The sequence below is a fragment of the Helianthus annuus genome, chromosome 12 (assembly GCF_002127325.2).
Source record: "Helianthus annuus cultivar XRQ/B chromosome 12, HanXRQr2.0-SUNRISE, whole genome shotgun sequence".
Classification (NCBI taxonomy): domain Eukaryota; kingdom Viridiplantae; phylum Streptophyta; class Magnoliopsida; order Asterales; family Asteraceae; genus Helianthus; species Helianthus annuus.
The window spans coordinates 26,482,933-26,497,358 of record NC_035444.2 but is presented as its reverse complement, the minus strand read 5'-3'; positions in this window follow the sequence as shown (position 1 = coordinate 26,497,358).

Genomic DNA, 14,426 nt, shown 5'->3' with positions numbered 1-14,426 from the left:
TTAGCTTTCTTCTATTGTTTCATACTCTTTGTTTATCTTAGGTTAGTGGGAAGTTATCTCAGGCTAGTGGTGGTTATCTTAGGTTGTGAAAGGATGCCCCATAAGTCCATAACTTCAAAGTTTCGGATAATCTGCTAAATAGCAGTTGGGCTTGGGCTTGCGGCACAGTCCAAGGCCTGTCAAAGAAGATCATCATTGGGCTTCGTGGTCAATGCCTCAATGGTTTTAAATCTTGCGAAGTCGGATTCCTTCAAGTCACCTAATAGAGTGAAAGGAATAATGCTAAGACCATGGGTATGGTGGGGCTTGGGTTGGGGCATTTGTTGACACGTGGAATGGGAGCCCCCCCCCCCCCCCCTCCCCTGGTTACGTGTCCCCGGGGTATGGCGGGGCGTGGGTTGGGCTTGGGTTGGGTGTGACAGATTGTTAAAAAAAATAATACCAAAAGAGCAAGCCAGCTAGCATGTCCCCCCGCCCCACGCCCGGCTTGAAAGCCAAGCCTCAAAGGCCACGCCCCAACCCAAGCCCACCCGGGATGGTGTCTTGGGCGTTTTCCCCCAACCCACGCCCAAACCCCCACCCATACCCCATGGCCTAATGATGTAATGAAGGGAAGAGCGGAAGGCATAGGGAGGGAGACCATGGTTCTGTTTCTCTTCGGGGACCCACTGATATTTTGCTAGAACGTTACATGAATTCTATAATATTAATTGTTTTTTGAAGTATCATATTGATTCAATAAATTCCCAAATAATATTTTGTTAAGCTTCTTAATAATTAAATATATGAAACTGGAAAAAAATGAGGCTAATGAATTTTCAAGCAACGGGACAAGCTAATTAGAGATGAGATCATTAATATACACATATAGGGTTAGTTTTAGAAAGAAAAAAAAAAAACATTGTATGGAGTTTTTATTTTATTGTTTCCTATTATTCTCATCTAATAAAACTTAGTAATGCATCCATGATTTTCGACATAGGATAACATTAATATTTTTAATTCAAGGAATTTTATTTTTATTTTTATATAAAAAAACAAGTTTCTATGCAACAGTGTAACACTTCTGTTACATATGTTATATAGACACTTTTTTTTTAAATATTGCTCGACGTTTTTTGTTACAACAACCTTTAAACATGTATATAATATGTGTTAATTTTTTTAAAAAATAAAAATTGAGAGATTAGAGTTTTCAAAAATTTTCTCCCTAACTATGGGTTTCTTGTTAATCTCAGCCCTATACATACATTTCTATGCTAAGCAGGTATTATATTGATGCCACTCGTTTTTTTTTTTTTTTTTTGCAAAATTTATATAGTATTATATTATATTGATATAAATAGACCCACAACAAACGTATGTACGTAATTATATAAAGATATACTTTATGTATTATCAAGTTTTATAAAAATAGGGGAGAATCATTTGAGAAATTACGGGTTTTACCCGCTCGTAGGCACGAGAGTTAGCTAAGTAATTAGTTTAAAAAGATATAAATAGTTTATAACTCCTCACATTAGTTATTTTCTTTCTTAAGTTAGCTAAGTAATTGTTAAAATATCAGTTTAAATGTGCCTTGTCCTTATATATTTTTCCTTATATTTTACTAATATGTGTTTTGTCGCTTTTTGGTGAGGTTGCTTTGGGTTTGCTTTTTGGGCCGCTCCCCTTTCGATTGCAGCTTGGTTCGCGTTTTGGGCCGCTCCTTTCAGTCGCTGGCCTTTCTCCTCTTTGGGCTTCTCCAACTATAGTCCAGCGTCTAGGGTTGTGCTCCCCTTTAAAGTTGTCTCGGTTGCTGGCTTTGTGCTTATCTCAACCTTTTGTGCTCTTTGTCTCTTTTGTTCCTCACACGTACAATTCGTGAGAAGTTTAGGGCTTTATTGTTGCAGTTCTTGTTTCGGTTCTTTCACATGATTCACCAGTCAATCTGTGATGACTGGTTAATCATTTCTTTGTAACTATTGTTGATTTCTTTTTGAATAAATCAGTGTTTTTACTTTGGACTGAGACTTGTGACATGGTATCAGAGCCCCAAGGTTAATCCGGGCTCTGGTGTTCCTTCCACTGCATTATAAGCCTCTGCTTACCCTTCTCTCTTTTCCGACTGCCCTTCTCCCATTTTTCGATCTAGGGTTTGGTCTCTGGTTTCGGGGTTCTTTTCTGCTCGGTGGAGACGATATCGTTTTTGGTGTGTGAAACCCTAAGATCTAGGGTTGGTGTTTGTTGGTTGATCTCTTGGATTCTGGTGACGGCGTTGTAGTAGAAACCCTAATTTTGTGGTTCTCCCCTGGTTGGTGAAAAAGATCCTCGTTGGTCCCTTTTGGGCAAACCAACATGAATTATCTGGTTTTCTGATCGGTGTCTGCAACCCTAAGTGAAGGTTGTGGACCTTGTCCCTTTTTTGCCTGTACCCACTGTGAGATCGTTCATTCCCTTCTCTTTTATTTTGTTTACATCATTGTGTCTCGAGTCTAGGCATACTTGATACCGGGTTACTAGGCAAGACCGGTTTGTTTTTGGGACACAGAGAGGGTTCACTCAGTTGCATCTGTCTGGTTTGGTCTGGTTTTGTGTTGTGGCTCCCTGGTTACCGTCTGCGGAGGCACCCTTGAGTGACGAACCTCTGATCGGACCTCTGTCCAGGCTTCGCCAGTTCCTTTTTTACCTGTGCTTTACTTGTTTACTTGCCTGTTTGTTTGTCTGATCTGTTCTGCTTAAATTCTGTTTCTGATGAATTGTATGTTGGTCAAGTCTATTCAAAACTTGCTTCAGAAGTCTAGGAAGACTTAAAAGATACCTATGATAAAGTTGATGGGTCTGTTGTGTTTAGCTTATATCAAAAGATCAACTCTATTAGTCAAAATGGCTCTAGTGTGTCTGAGCATTACCATAAAATCAATACCATGTGGAAACAATTTGATGCCATGTTACAATTGCCCTCTTGTACTTGCAATGCTTCTACTAAGTTCAATGAGTTCAATCAGTTAATTAAACTTATGCAATTTTTAATGGGCCTAGATGATATTTATCAACCTGTTAGGACCAATCTGTTGACTAGGGATCCTTTACCAACTATCAAGACTGCCTTCTCTATTATATCTAGAGAAGAGTCTCATAGAGGATCAAATAGTGGGTCAAAAATTCCTAATGTTGGGTTTGCTGCTAAATCTAGTAACTTCAATGACAATAAGAAAAGGATTAACAAAAGTCCTAATCCTAGTCTTAAATGCACTCACTGCAATAAAATTGGGCATACTGTTAACAGGTGTTTTGAATTACATGGCTATCCTGCAAATTATAGACCAAAACCAAATCAAAGTGGTCAATGGTCTAGACCTAATACCTCTGCCAATAATAGTAATGGCCCCTCTGTGAACAACTCTGTGTGCGATAAAGGTGCTAGCTCCTTGAACACTCTGTCTGCTGATCAGTTTTCTAAGCTGCTAGGTTTACTGAATGAAAATAAAACTGAAGACACAATTATGTCTAATGTAGGGGGTAAATGCTTTAACTCCTTCTCATCTTTTGAAAACTGCAATCACTTTTTCTGCTTTAACTCTATAAGTTCTACAACACAGAATCTGAATTGGATCATTGACTCTGGTGCAAACCAACATATGGTTATGTCCAGCGAAAATATGTTTAACCTAGTTGATGTTTCTGAATACAATATAACTATTAAGCATCCGAATGGGACTAATGCTAAAGTCACTAAAATTGGTTGTCTCAAACTATCAGATTCTGTGATCTTGAAGGATGTGTTTGTTGTGCCTGAATACTATGTGAATCTCATTTCTGTGTATAAACTTGCTAAAGACAACAAACTTAGGGTTATATTTGATGAAAATACTTGCTACATTCAAGATTTATGCACAAAGAAAACCCTGGTGACTGGTAGGCAAACTGAGGGTCTATATTTTTGTGGTAACTCCCTAGCACCTACCTTTTCCTGCTTAAGTAAGACTGAAAACATAAAGCTCTGGCACTCAAGATTGGGTCACCCTGCTGAACAAGTGTTAAAGGTTTTACAAATTAAAACTGAGTCTAGTGATACAAACCCTTGTGACATTTGTCACAGGGCCAAACAACATAGGGTACCTTTTCCACTAAGTGACCACATGTCAACTAAAGTAGGGGATCTGGTACACTTGGATGTTTGGGGTCCATACAAAGTTACCAGCATAGAAGGTTACAAATATTTTCTCACTGTGGTTGATGACTATATCAGATCTGTATGGGTCGATCTAATGAAGTCCAAATCCGAAGTCTTTGAAAACATACAAAGTTTCTACAATCTTGTAAAAACCCAATTTGAGGTCAATATCAAAATATTTAGGAGTGATAATGGCTCAGAATTTATCAACTCTCAAATGTCTGATTTAGTCAAAAATAAAGGAATCATACACCAGACATCATGTACGTATACTCCACGACAAAATGGTGTTGTGGAGAGAAAACATAGACACCTGCTAAATGTTGCAAGAGCTTTATTATTTCAGTCAAAAGTTCCTCTTAAATATTGGTCTGAATGTGTGCTCACTGCTTCCTACTTAATTAACAGGCTTCCTTCTTCTGTGCTGCATGGTAGTTCTCCTTATGAAATGTTGTTTAGTTTCAAACCTTCTCTTGATCACTTGAGAGTTTTTGGTTGTCTTTGTTTTTTCACTGTTTTAAACAACCCTGATAAACTTGAGGAACGAGCTGAAAAATGTGTTTTCATGGGATACTCAAACTTTAAAAAGGGATATAAGGTTTGGAGTTTACACCAAAAGAAATTCATTTTCTCCAGGGATGTTAACTTCCATGAAACAGTCTTTCCTTTTAAAAAGGATTATCCTGTTCAAATAAATCAAAATCCTTTAACCAACTTAGTTTTTTTGACAACTATGAAACCTCAAGTGATACAAATCCCGATGATGAAGAGAAGGGCGTTACTGATTCGCCTGCTGAGACTCAGTAACACAGCGATGAGGCTGAATTCACTGCTGTGAGTGATGCACAGCAGTCCTTAGGGTCTGATGGTGTGTCTAACAGCCATGAGACCACAAGTGTTGAGCCTGATCCTGTGAAGGCTGAGTCCAGCAGTGGCAGTGTTGAATCAAACCTTCCTAAGGGTAATCAACCTACTAGGAGATCGTCCAGATCTGTGACTGCTCCGAAAAGGTTTAATGACTTTGTGGTAGGACATGCTAAGTATAGTTATGACAAGTTCGTTGATTACTTAAACCTTCCTAATGAAAATATATGTTTTGCTGCCAATGTGAATAAAATCACTGAACCAAATACCTATAGGATGCACTTAAGGATAATAGATGGGTTGAAGCCATGAATGATGAACTATCAGCCCTTCATATAAACAACACCTGGGATATAGTTGACCTACCCAATGGGAAAAAACCCATTGGGTGTAAATGGGTGTAAAAAGTCAAATATAAATCCACAGGTGAGATAGATAGGTTTAAAGCCCGTCTCGTTGCTAAAGGCTTTAACCAACAAGAAGGTATCGACTTTGAGGAAACCTTCTCCCTTGTAGTTAAAATGGTCACTGTTAGGTGTGTTGTTAGCTTATCTGTCCAGAATAATTGGTCATTGTACCAACTTGACGTTAATAATGCTTTCCTTTACGGTCACCTTAAGGAAGAAGTCTACATGAATCTTCCTGATGGGTTAGGTGTCAATCACCAAAACAAAGTCTGCAGGCTGAACAAGTCTCTATATGGCCTAAAACAGGCCCCACATATGTGGAATGAAAGACTCGTTCAAGCCTTAGTTAAGATTGGGTTTGTTCAATCCAAATGTGATCACTCTATGTTTGTCCTATCAAAAGGGGAAGTCTTTATTGTCCTTTTAGTTTATGTTGATGATATTGTTTTGACCGGGAACAATGAAGGTAAAGTCAATGAGGTAGAAAATTTCTTAAAAACTGAATTTTTGATCTAAGACCTTGGTTTGTTAAAATTCTTTCTTGGAATCGAAGTTATAAAGACTGACAATGGTGTTTGTCTTTCACAACGAAAGTATTGCATGGACTTATTGAATGAATATGGGATGAGTGGCAGCAAACTACTTAGTTGCCCCATAGAACAAAATCACGTTCTAACCAACTTAACCAAGAAATAAACCAATGATGTCGACATTACCCAATATCAAAAACTGGTTGGTTAATTAATTTATTTGTCGCACACTCGACCTGATATAGCTTACTCAGTTCACTATTTATCTCAATACATGCACAAACCAACTGAGGCTCACACTCAGATTGCCTTCAAAGTGTTGCGGTACCTAAAGGCAGCCCCGGGAACCGGGATTATGTTCACAAAAACCAATTCCTTTCATCTAACAGCTTTTGCAAATTCTAATTAGGCAAAATGCATTGATTGCAGACGGTCTGTCACGGGTTTTTGTATCTTCCTTGGTGGTTGTTTGGTTTCTTGGAAAAGCAAGAAACAAAACGTTGTTTCCAGATCGTCTGCCGAGGCAGAATATCGATCCATGTGTAGCGCTACTTGTGAAGTCTTATGGCTAATCAATATCCTTTGGGAACTCAAGGTTTATGTTACTATTCCGGTGGTTCTAAAATGTGACAGCTCTGCGGCCTTATCCATTGCCGCAAACCCAGATTTTCATGACAAAACCAAGCACTTTGAGGTTGACCTATTCTTTTTAAGGGAAAAAATTGCTTCAGGCCTAATAAAAACTTATGGGATCAAGACAGAAAATCAGCTTGCTGACCTATTCACTAAAGGCCTCTGACCAAAAGCACACTCTCAAATGTGTAAGTCCCTAGGTCTTATAAACCTGTTTGCACATTCAACCCGGGTGGGGGGGGGGGGTGTTAAAATATCGGTTTAAATGTGCCTTGTCCTTATATATTTTTCCTTATGCTTTACTAATTTGTGTTTTGTGGCTTTTTGGTGAGGTTGCTTTGGGTTTGCTTTTTGGGCCGCTCCCCTTTCGGTTGCAGCTTGGTTCGCGTTTTGGGCCGCTCCTTTCAGTCGCTGGCCTTTCTCCTCTTTGGGCTTCTCCAGCTATAGTCCAGCTGTCTAGGGTTGTGCTCCCCTTTAAAGTTTTCTCGGTTGCTAGCTTTGTGCTTATCTCAACCTTTTGTGCTCTTTATCTCTTTTGTTCCTCACACGTCCAATTCGTGAGAAGTTTAGGGCTTTATTGTTGCAGTTCTTGTTTCGGTTCTTTCACATGATTCACCAGTCAATCTGTGATGACTGGTTAATCATTTCTTTGTAACTATTGTTGATTTCTCTTTTGAATAAATTAGTGTTTTTACTTTGGATCTGAGACTTGTAATAGTAATTACGGGTTTTACCCGCCCGTAGGCACGAGAGTGCTCGTGATTGATTCTATTGACCGTTCAAAAAAAACAATAACATAGAATACACATCTTAAACGAAGTCATTGAATATACATCTTAAACGAAGTATTTCTATTGGTTTAAAACTTAGTCTTTCTATCCTTACAAAGATTTATTTTCTCATTTGAACCTTCCGCTATATATATATATATATATATATATATATATATATAGGGAGGGGCTCATGCGAGAACTCCATTTATTGTGAGAACCGCGAGAACCAATGTGAACACAACCTAAAATAGCTAAAAAAAACCTAATCCCCTTCCCCACCCCCCCCCCCCAAAAAAAAAAAAAAAACCTAACCCCCCCCCCCCCAAGCTAAATGCTGAAAACTAAAACCTAAAAAAAACCTACCCCCCCCCAAACCTAAACCCCTCTCCCCCACCCCCCAAAAACCTAAACCCCCACCCCCCAAAAACCTAACCCCCCCCCCCCAAAAAAAAAAAAAACCTAAACACCCCCCCCCCCCCAAAAAACTAAAATGCTAAAAACTAAACCCCCCAAAACCCTAAAAAAATCTTAAAAAATTCTAAGAATATCTAAATTTTTTTTAATATTTTTTATGCTCAAATCGCTAATTTTAGTGGCCAAAAAAAAAAATTTTAAAAAAAAAATTTTTTTTAATTTTTTTTTGGCATCGAAAAGTAGCGATTTTTATATAAAAAATATTTAAAAAAAATTGTGTGATTTTTAGCTATTTTTAGGCATTTTTGGTTGTGTTCACATTGGTTCTCGCGATTCTCACAATAAGAGGTGGTTCTCGCATGATCTTCTCCCTATATATATATATAATTAAAAAACAATATTATCATATCTTGGTCATGAGTGAATTACTATTTGTTTTTCTTTATCCAAGTGTGAATACATTCAACTTTAGGTGAGGTGGGGGAATGTTGTTGGGTTTAGTCTAGAATAGCCAAGACACATGGTGGATTGATTCCTTGAAGAGCCAACCTACTCCCAGGAATGTGGTGGGGAAGCCCAAGCATCATTTCATTGTTAGATGTTGAATTTAGACATATCCACAACCACATGAAAAATATATGTTTGGTCTTGTCATTCAATTATTGAACTATGACACTTCGAGCGCCAGATACCCATCAAGGTATCTCTTTGCATCCATTTTGGTTAACACATCCCTGTGTGTAAGGAACGATGGGATATTTTTTGTTGGTATACGCTCGATAAATGAAAACAGAAAGGAAAAGAATAAACAATATGGTGGTTCGGTTTATGTTTATGCGTCATGCTAGATCCATATTCGTGATAAGTAACTACATAGTCATAACATATACTTAATCCACCTTTCATCAATGAATGATCTCCTTACAACTCTAGGTTTTCGAAACATATACTTCATAAGTTACATTTGATTTTCGAGGAACACTATTGTAAACTCTCGGTTAATGTAGTTGTCGTTATTCATTTCTTCTAAACCCTTTTCTTTCTCTAAACCTCAGACATCATTAGTTACATTTGATTAAATCTATAAACCACAACTAAGGATAATATGTATTAAGAAAACATTTAGAGAGGTTAAACAAAACTGTAAATTTCCACATATCAAACCACCAATCTCTATGATGAAATCATCGGTTCATCGTAGAATATACAATGTATAAATAACAAAAATCTAAGACATTAACCCACAATGGAGGAAGGAAACATTCAACATGCCTTGGACTATTTTTGAGTTTAAATATTTGATGATAAATGATGAGCTACTTCCATTCCATAAGAAAAAGAAGGAATTTGTTATTTCTTTCATAACAACCAAGAAATGAAGTAATACACTTTTAAGATGGGTGAAACTCATAAGACATATGCGTGTCAAACCACATATGTATCAAATAAACACGAGTCATAGGTCATAATGTAATCAGAGCCGGCCCTTAAGGAGGGCGGGGAGGACAACCGAACAGGGCCCGTGATTTCGTAGGGCCCGTAATTTTTAAAAAAAATCCGATATTATATATGTAAAAAAAAAGTTTTAATAGGATATAACCAAAAAAATATTAACATAGGCCCACTTAAAAAAAATCATATTGTTTAAACTATTTAGCCCATTAGGTTAGTGAGCCCAATACCCAAATATTATCTAAAAACTAATTAAAAAAATAAAGTCTGGCAGTGGGCGGCAATCAGGAACAGAAACGTCGGAACTGAGGAAGAACAGAAACGTCGGAACTGGCCCAGTTGCACAGCCGATCGCCGATCATCATTCATCATCAGCGGGCCTTCGTCCCTTCGATTTCAGTCACAGCAAGCAGGTCAGCAGTAGTGCAGTCGCACAGCCTTTGTTTTATCGTTTATGTTGTTGTCGATTGTCGAACATATGGAATTCATTTATTCAGTTATATGTCGAATTCATTTATTCATTTATTCACAGCATGATTGATTTTCATCTTTTCGATTTCAATTATATATGTCGAATTCATTTAACATTTATTTAGTTAACTTATGTCGATGTCAGTGGTGTAGCCGATGACAGTGACATCCAAATCACCATTGAGGATCAATTGGTCCCGCAGGCAACTAAATTTAAATATTTGGGCTCGTTTGTACAAAGGGATGGTGACATAGATAGTGATGCTACCCATCGCATACAGGCTGGCTGGTGTAGATGGAGGGCAGCGAGAGGAGTATTGTGCGATAGGAGGTTCCCAACTAAACTAAAGGGGAAATTTTACAGGGTAGCAGTTAGGCCAGCTATGCTATATGGTACAGACTGTTGGGCTATCAAGAAGACGCAGGCACGCAAGATGGAGGTAGCAGAGATGAGGATGCTGAGGTGGATGTGTGGAAACACGAGGTTGGATCGGATAAGAAATGAGGTTTTTAGGGAGAGATTAGGAGTGGCTAGTATATCGGACAAGATTAGGGAGGGGAGACTGAGATGGTTTGGGCATGTGAAGCGGAGGCAAACGACAGCACCAGTTAGAGTAGTGGAAACTCTTACTGTGGAGGGGAGGAGAGGAAGAGGCAGACCCAAACTGACATGGGAAGAGCAGATTAGGCATGATTTACTAGAGTTGCATCTTTCTGAGGACATGGTCCAAGATAGGACTTTGTGGAGGCGTAGAATTAGGGTTAAGGACTTCTAGAGGAAATTGCAGTACGGTCTTAGGTGTTTTTTTAGGGATGTAGGTTTTTCTTTTGCTTTAAGTGACTTTACCGGTGATTGACTTCTTATGTATATGCCCGAATGATATTGTATGCTATTATACATTATTTACATTATACTGTGTTGCTCAGATCCCTTTCTTAGTATAGGTGAATTCTTTTATCTATATTCTATTTTTCTATATTCTTTGACTTGATGTGTTGGTTTGTTGTTCGTTTTGGAGCTGAGGGTCTCTTCTGGAAGCAGCCTCTCTATCCCTAGGGATAGAGGCAAGGTCTGTCTACATCCCACCCTCCCCAGACCCTATGAGTAGCTTTGCTATTTGTGGGATATACTGGGTATGGTTGTTGGTTGTTGTTGTTGTATGTCGATTTCAGATTTCAGTTCATTTATGTTGTTGTCGAACATTATTTAGGCGTTAATGAGTTAATGACTTACGGTATGTCATTCATTCGAATACTATATTTTGTATTTTGTTAATTGCATTCTTTATCGAATGCTATATTTTTGTCAACCGTTCAAAGTTGTATGAAAAAACTAGTTTAAATTTTTTATTTAGTTAAAACCTAAGGGCACGTTTTTCCAGCTCGAACATGGTACATGAATTCTCAGGGCCGGCCCTGAATGTAATACTTTATGATCTATTGATCTATAGTAGATGATGTTTATTCCTCACAAAAATAATATAGATTCAAATCTTTGCAAGTGTAAAATTAACTAGTATTTAGGTGTAAAATACGTTCTTAACAAAAATGTAATACCTTACATGACCAGCTGCATTTTCACATAAAATATTATGTAACTCACCAGGTTGGTAAAGTTTTAAAAGGTGTTGGGAAGAACTTTTGTATAACAGACAGTTACAAGCAAATATCAGATATATCAACCGTTTAATAAGAAACTATTTCTTATTTTTGGGACCACTTAATTTAACTAATGAAGAAAGAAATAACCAGCAAGAAGCTAGCTAAGCAAAGATATAAAATCAATCTAAATTCTAAAGACCGGATAAAATTACATCAACATTTTGCTCTACTTTTATCAATACAAATACATTCTCCTTGATCTTTGGCACCAAATTGCAATTAACTTCGACGAGTTGTCGCAAATCTATTCATTTTGAGCCCATCATAGGAAATAAGAACATAGGGTATGGGAGGTTAGAGCATTCACATTCTAACCATCAAATTCTGTGAGGAGGAGTTTTTATATTATAAAGGGTATAAAAAGTGGTTGTGAGTAGAGGAGAGAGAAAATGTTACTGTTCATCTGTATATTTGGGGGGACACTGTTCACCCGTTATAATTTTTTAATATATTTTGAAAGTGGTTGTGAGTGGAAGTGAGAGAAAAAAGTAATGATAATATTATTTAATTGAAATGAGAGAGAAAAAGTATTTGTTTTTAGTGGAAATATATTGATATAGGAGTTGTTTTTTAGTGGAATGTATGTATAATTTGATGGATTGGATGTGAATGCTCTTAGTCCCCAAAGGGATCACCCGCAACGTAGGCGTCACCTCACCAAGGGTGGAGGACCATCCTCTTGGAGACTACCCAATAATAAAAAAAAACTAATATACAAATGAAGGAGAGAGAGAGAGAGAAAAGAACTTGGGGGCCCCACCATCAGCCAATCACAGGGCTCGTCCCAAACGTCCTGTGGGGGACGCCAGCGACGCGACGGAGGGAGGGGGGCGGTGTGCAACGATGCGGGAAGTGCGGCGCCGGTGTGGGACGATCCCCACACCGCATAGTCTAACACGTCGCTAGAGAGACTGCCCGAAGCCCCTTCATGTATGTCGAGGGGTTTGATCCACATTTTAAAACAACCACTATTTTATACCAAATGATAAAACAACCACTTTATCGTTGTCTCTTTTATCGTAATGCCAACATTTTAAAGTAATTTTATTTTTAAAATTTTGTCATCACAAGAAGTCGAAGTCCATTTCGACGATGCTAGAAGATATAATGGAGAATGTATTTATATAAGGGGGGATGGTTCGATTGCGGGGAGTGAGATCGGAGACCGGGTTTACCGCACGGTGATTGATCGCCGGCAACATTTCGGTGAGTGGGGACTTGCTAATTCAGTGTATATTCACCGATTCGGTGAAGAAGAGGAGAGGTGGGAGAGAGAGGGTGAATGGTGGGACCCAACCCCTTTCAACCAATCATAATTTTTTTTTTATTTTTTTTACCACTCTCCAGGTGTTTGAATCACCAGTGATTGAGTGGAAAATAGGGAATGGAATGAGGACTTGACATGATATGATATTATTGGCCAGACGATAACTCAAACACTCTAAAGTGATTGAATGATACCCTCCGCCCTAAAAATATATATTAAAACGTTAGTTATTAGAGTGGATATCTTGGCGTAACTCAATTATGTCGTTCTCAAAACAAAAAAGATTCTTATTTACAAATTAAATGTCACTCTAAATTTAATGAGTGTCGTTTTATTCAATGGTTAATTGTAATCATATGTTTTATATTATATTTGATACCTTTTGTAATTGTGTGTGATACAAACATTCTTTCTTATTAATATAAGGGTACTCGGGGCACCTTCGGTGACCCCTTGCGGTGACCCTTGTTGCCGATTAGGGGGGTGCCGCCATCAAGGCGGTGAGGTAGAGAGAGGGAGGAAATCGGTGGGAGTTCACCGAAGAGAGGGAGGAGATGACCAATGAAAAATTTCCTTTTTTTTAATAAAAAACCAAGTCACTAAGAGGGGAGTGCCGCCATCAATTTAGGGTGTTAGGGGAGTTGACGTGGCACACGAGGATTGGTTATGCGTAAGAGAAGGAACTCCCCTCTTAGGGGAGTGCCCCTTATACCCTAACACATTTTAAACATCAAAGTTAGTTAGGTGCTCTAATTCAAAGTAATTTTTGAATTAGTTGCTTTGGGACTTGTTGAAAGGTGAATGGGAGTGACAGTCAAGAGTGTTGAAAAATGAGGGCTCAAATGTAGAAGAAAAGTGAAGCAAGTCATCATCTACTCTCTACTCTCAAGTCTCCTCTTTGCAGACTGGCTTTTGCTTTTCTTCTTGTCTCTATGTGTACTTAATTTATCATATTTTATAATAAATGTTGATTTTGTGAGCATAAGCACATGAGTTTGTGATCATAAGCATTACCGAATGGGCTTTGATTTTGGGATTTCGGTTATTACAAGACTTCAAAGTGTTGACAGATATAATAGTTTGTTACTAATTTCTTATTAGCTCATGAGTTGGTTATTACCATTATTTCAATATTAGAATTCAAAATCTTAGGGTTGTGGGTATGGTGGCGTCCCGGGGTCATTATGGCCTGTCGAGGACCGGCTACACCGGCCTGTCCCCGTCTCTTCCGTCGCCTCACCCACGAATGTGACGAGCCCCCATCGGTTAATATAACTGTTACAACAACTATTTTATTAAAAAAACTTTATTATATTAACCAATCAAACCCTCATTTTTTTTAAATATACTCACCCACACTATCTAAAAAATCCAAAGTTCTCTCAAAAAAAAAAAAAAATCAAACAATTTCCTCTTCATTTCATCTCCGTGGGGTCGTCATCTTCCGGTGAAGCCGTACAGTTTTTGTAAACGATGTAATGCAGACGGCACTGATGATCATTGCGGAGTAAGAAGAGGAAGAAACAACGACACAACCATGAATTAGGCAAGCGGCCATAAACAAAGACCGACAATGTTAGGTTATAGCTGTATTTACAGATTTTATATTGCTATTATATTTTGTATTAATAATTTATTTTTATTGTAACTAGTTATATCATTATTATATTTTTATTTGTAACGTACGTGTAGGTGCCCACGATAGATTGGTGGGCGATTACTTTGCTGAGAACCCGTGTACACAGAAACGATGTTTAGACGTCTGTTCCAAATGACTCGTCGACTGTTCTTACGTAT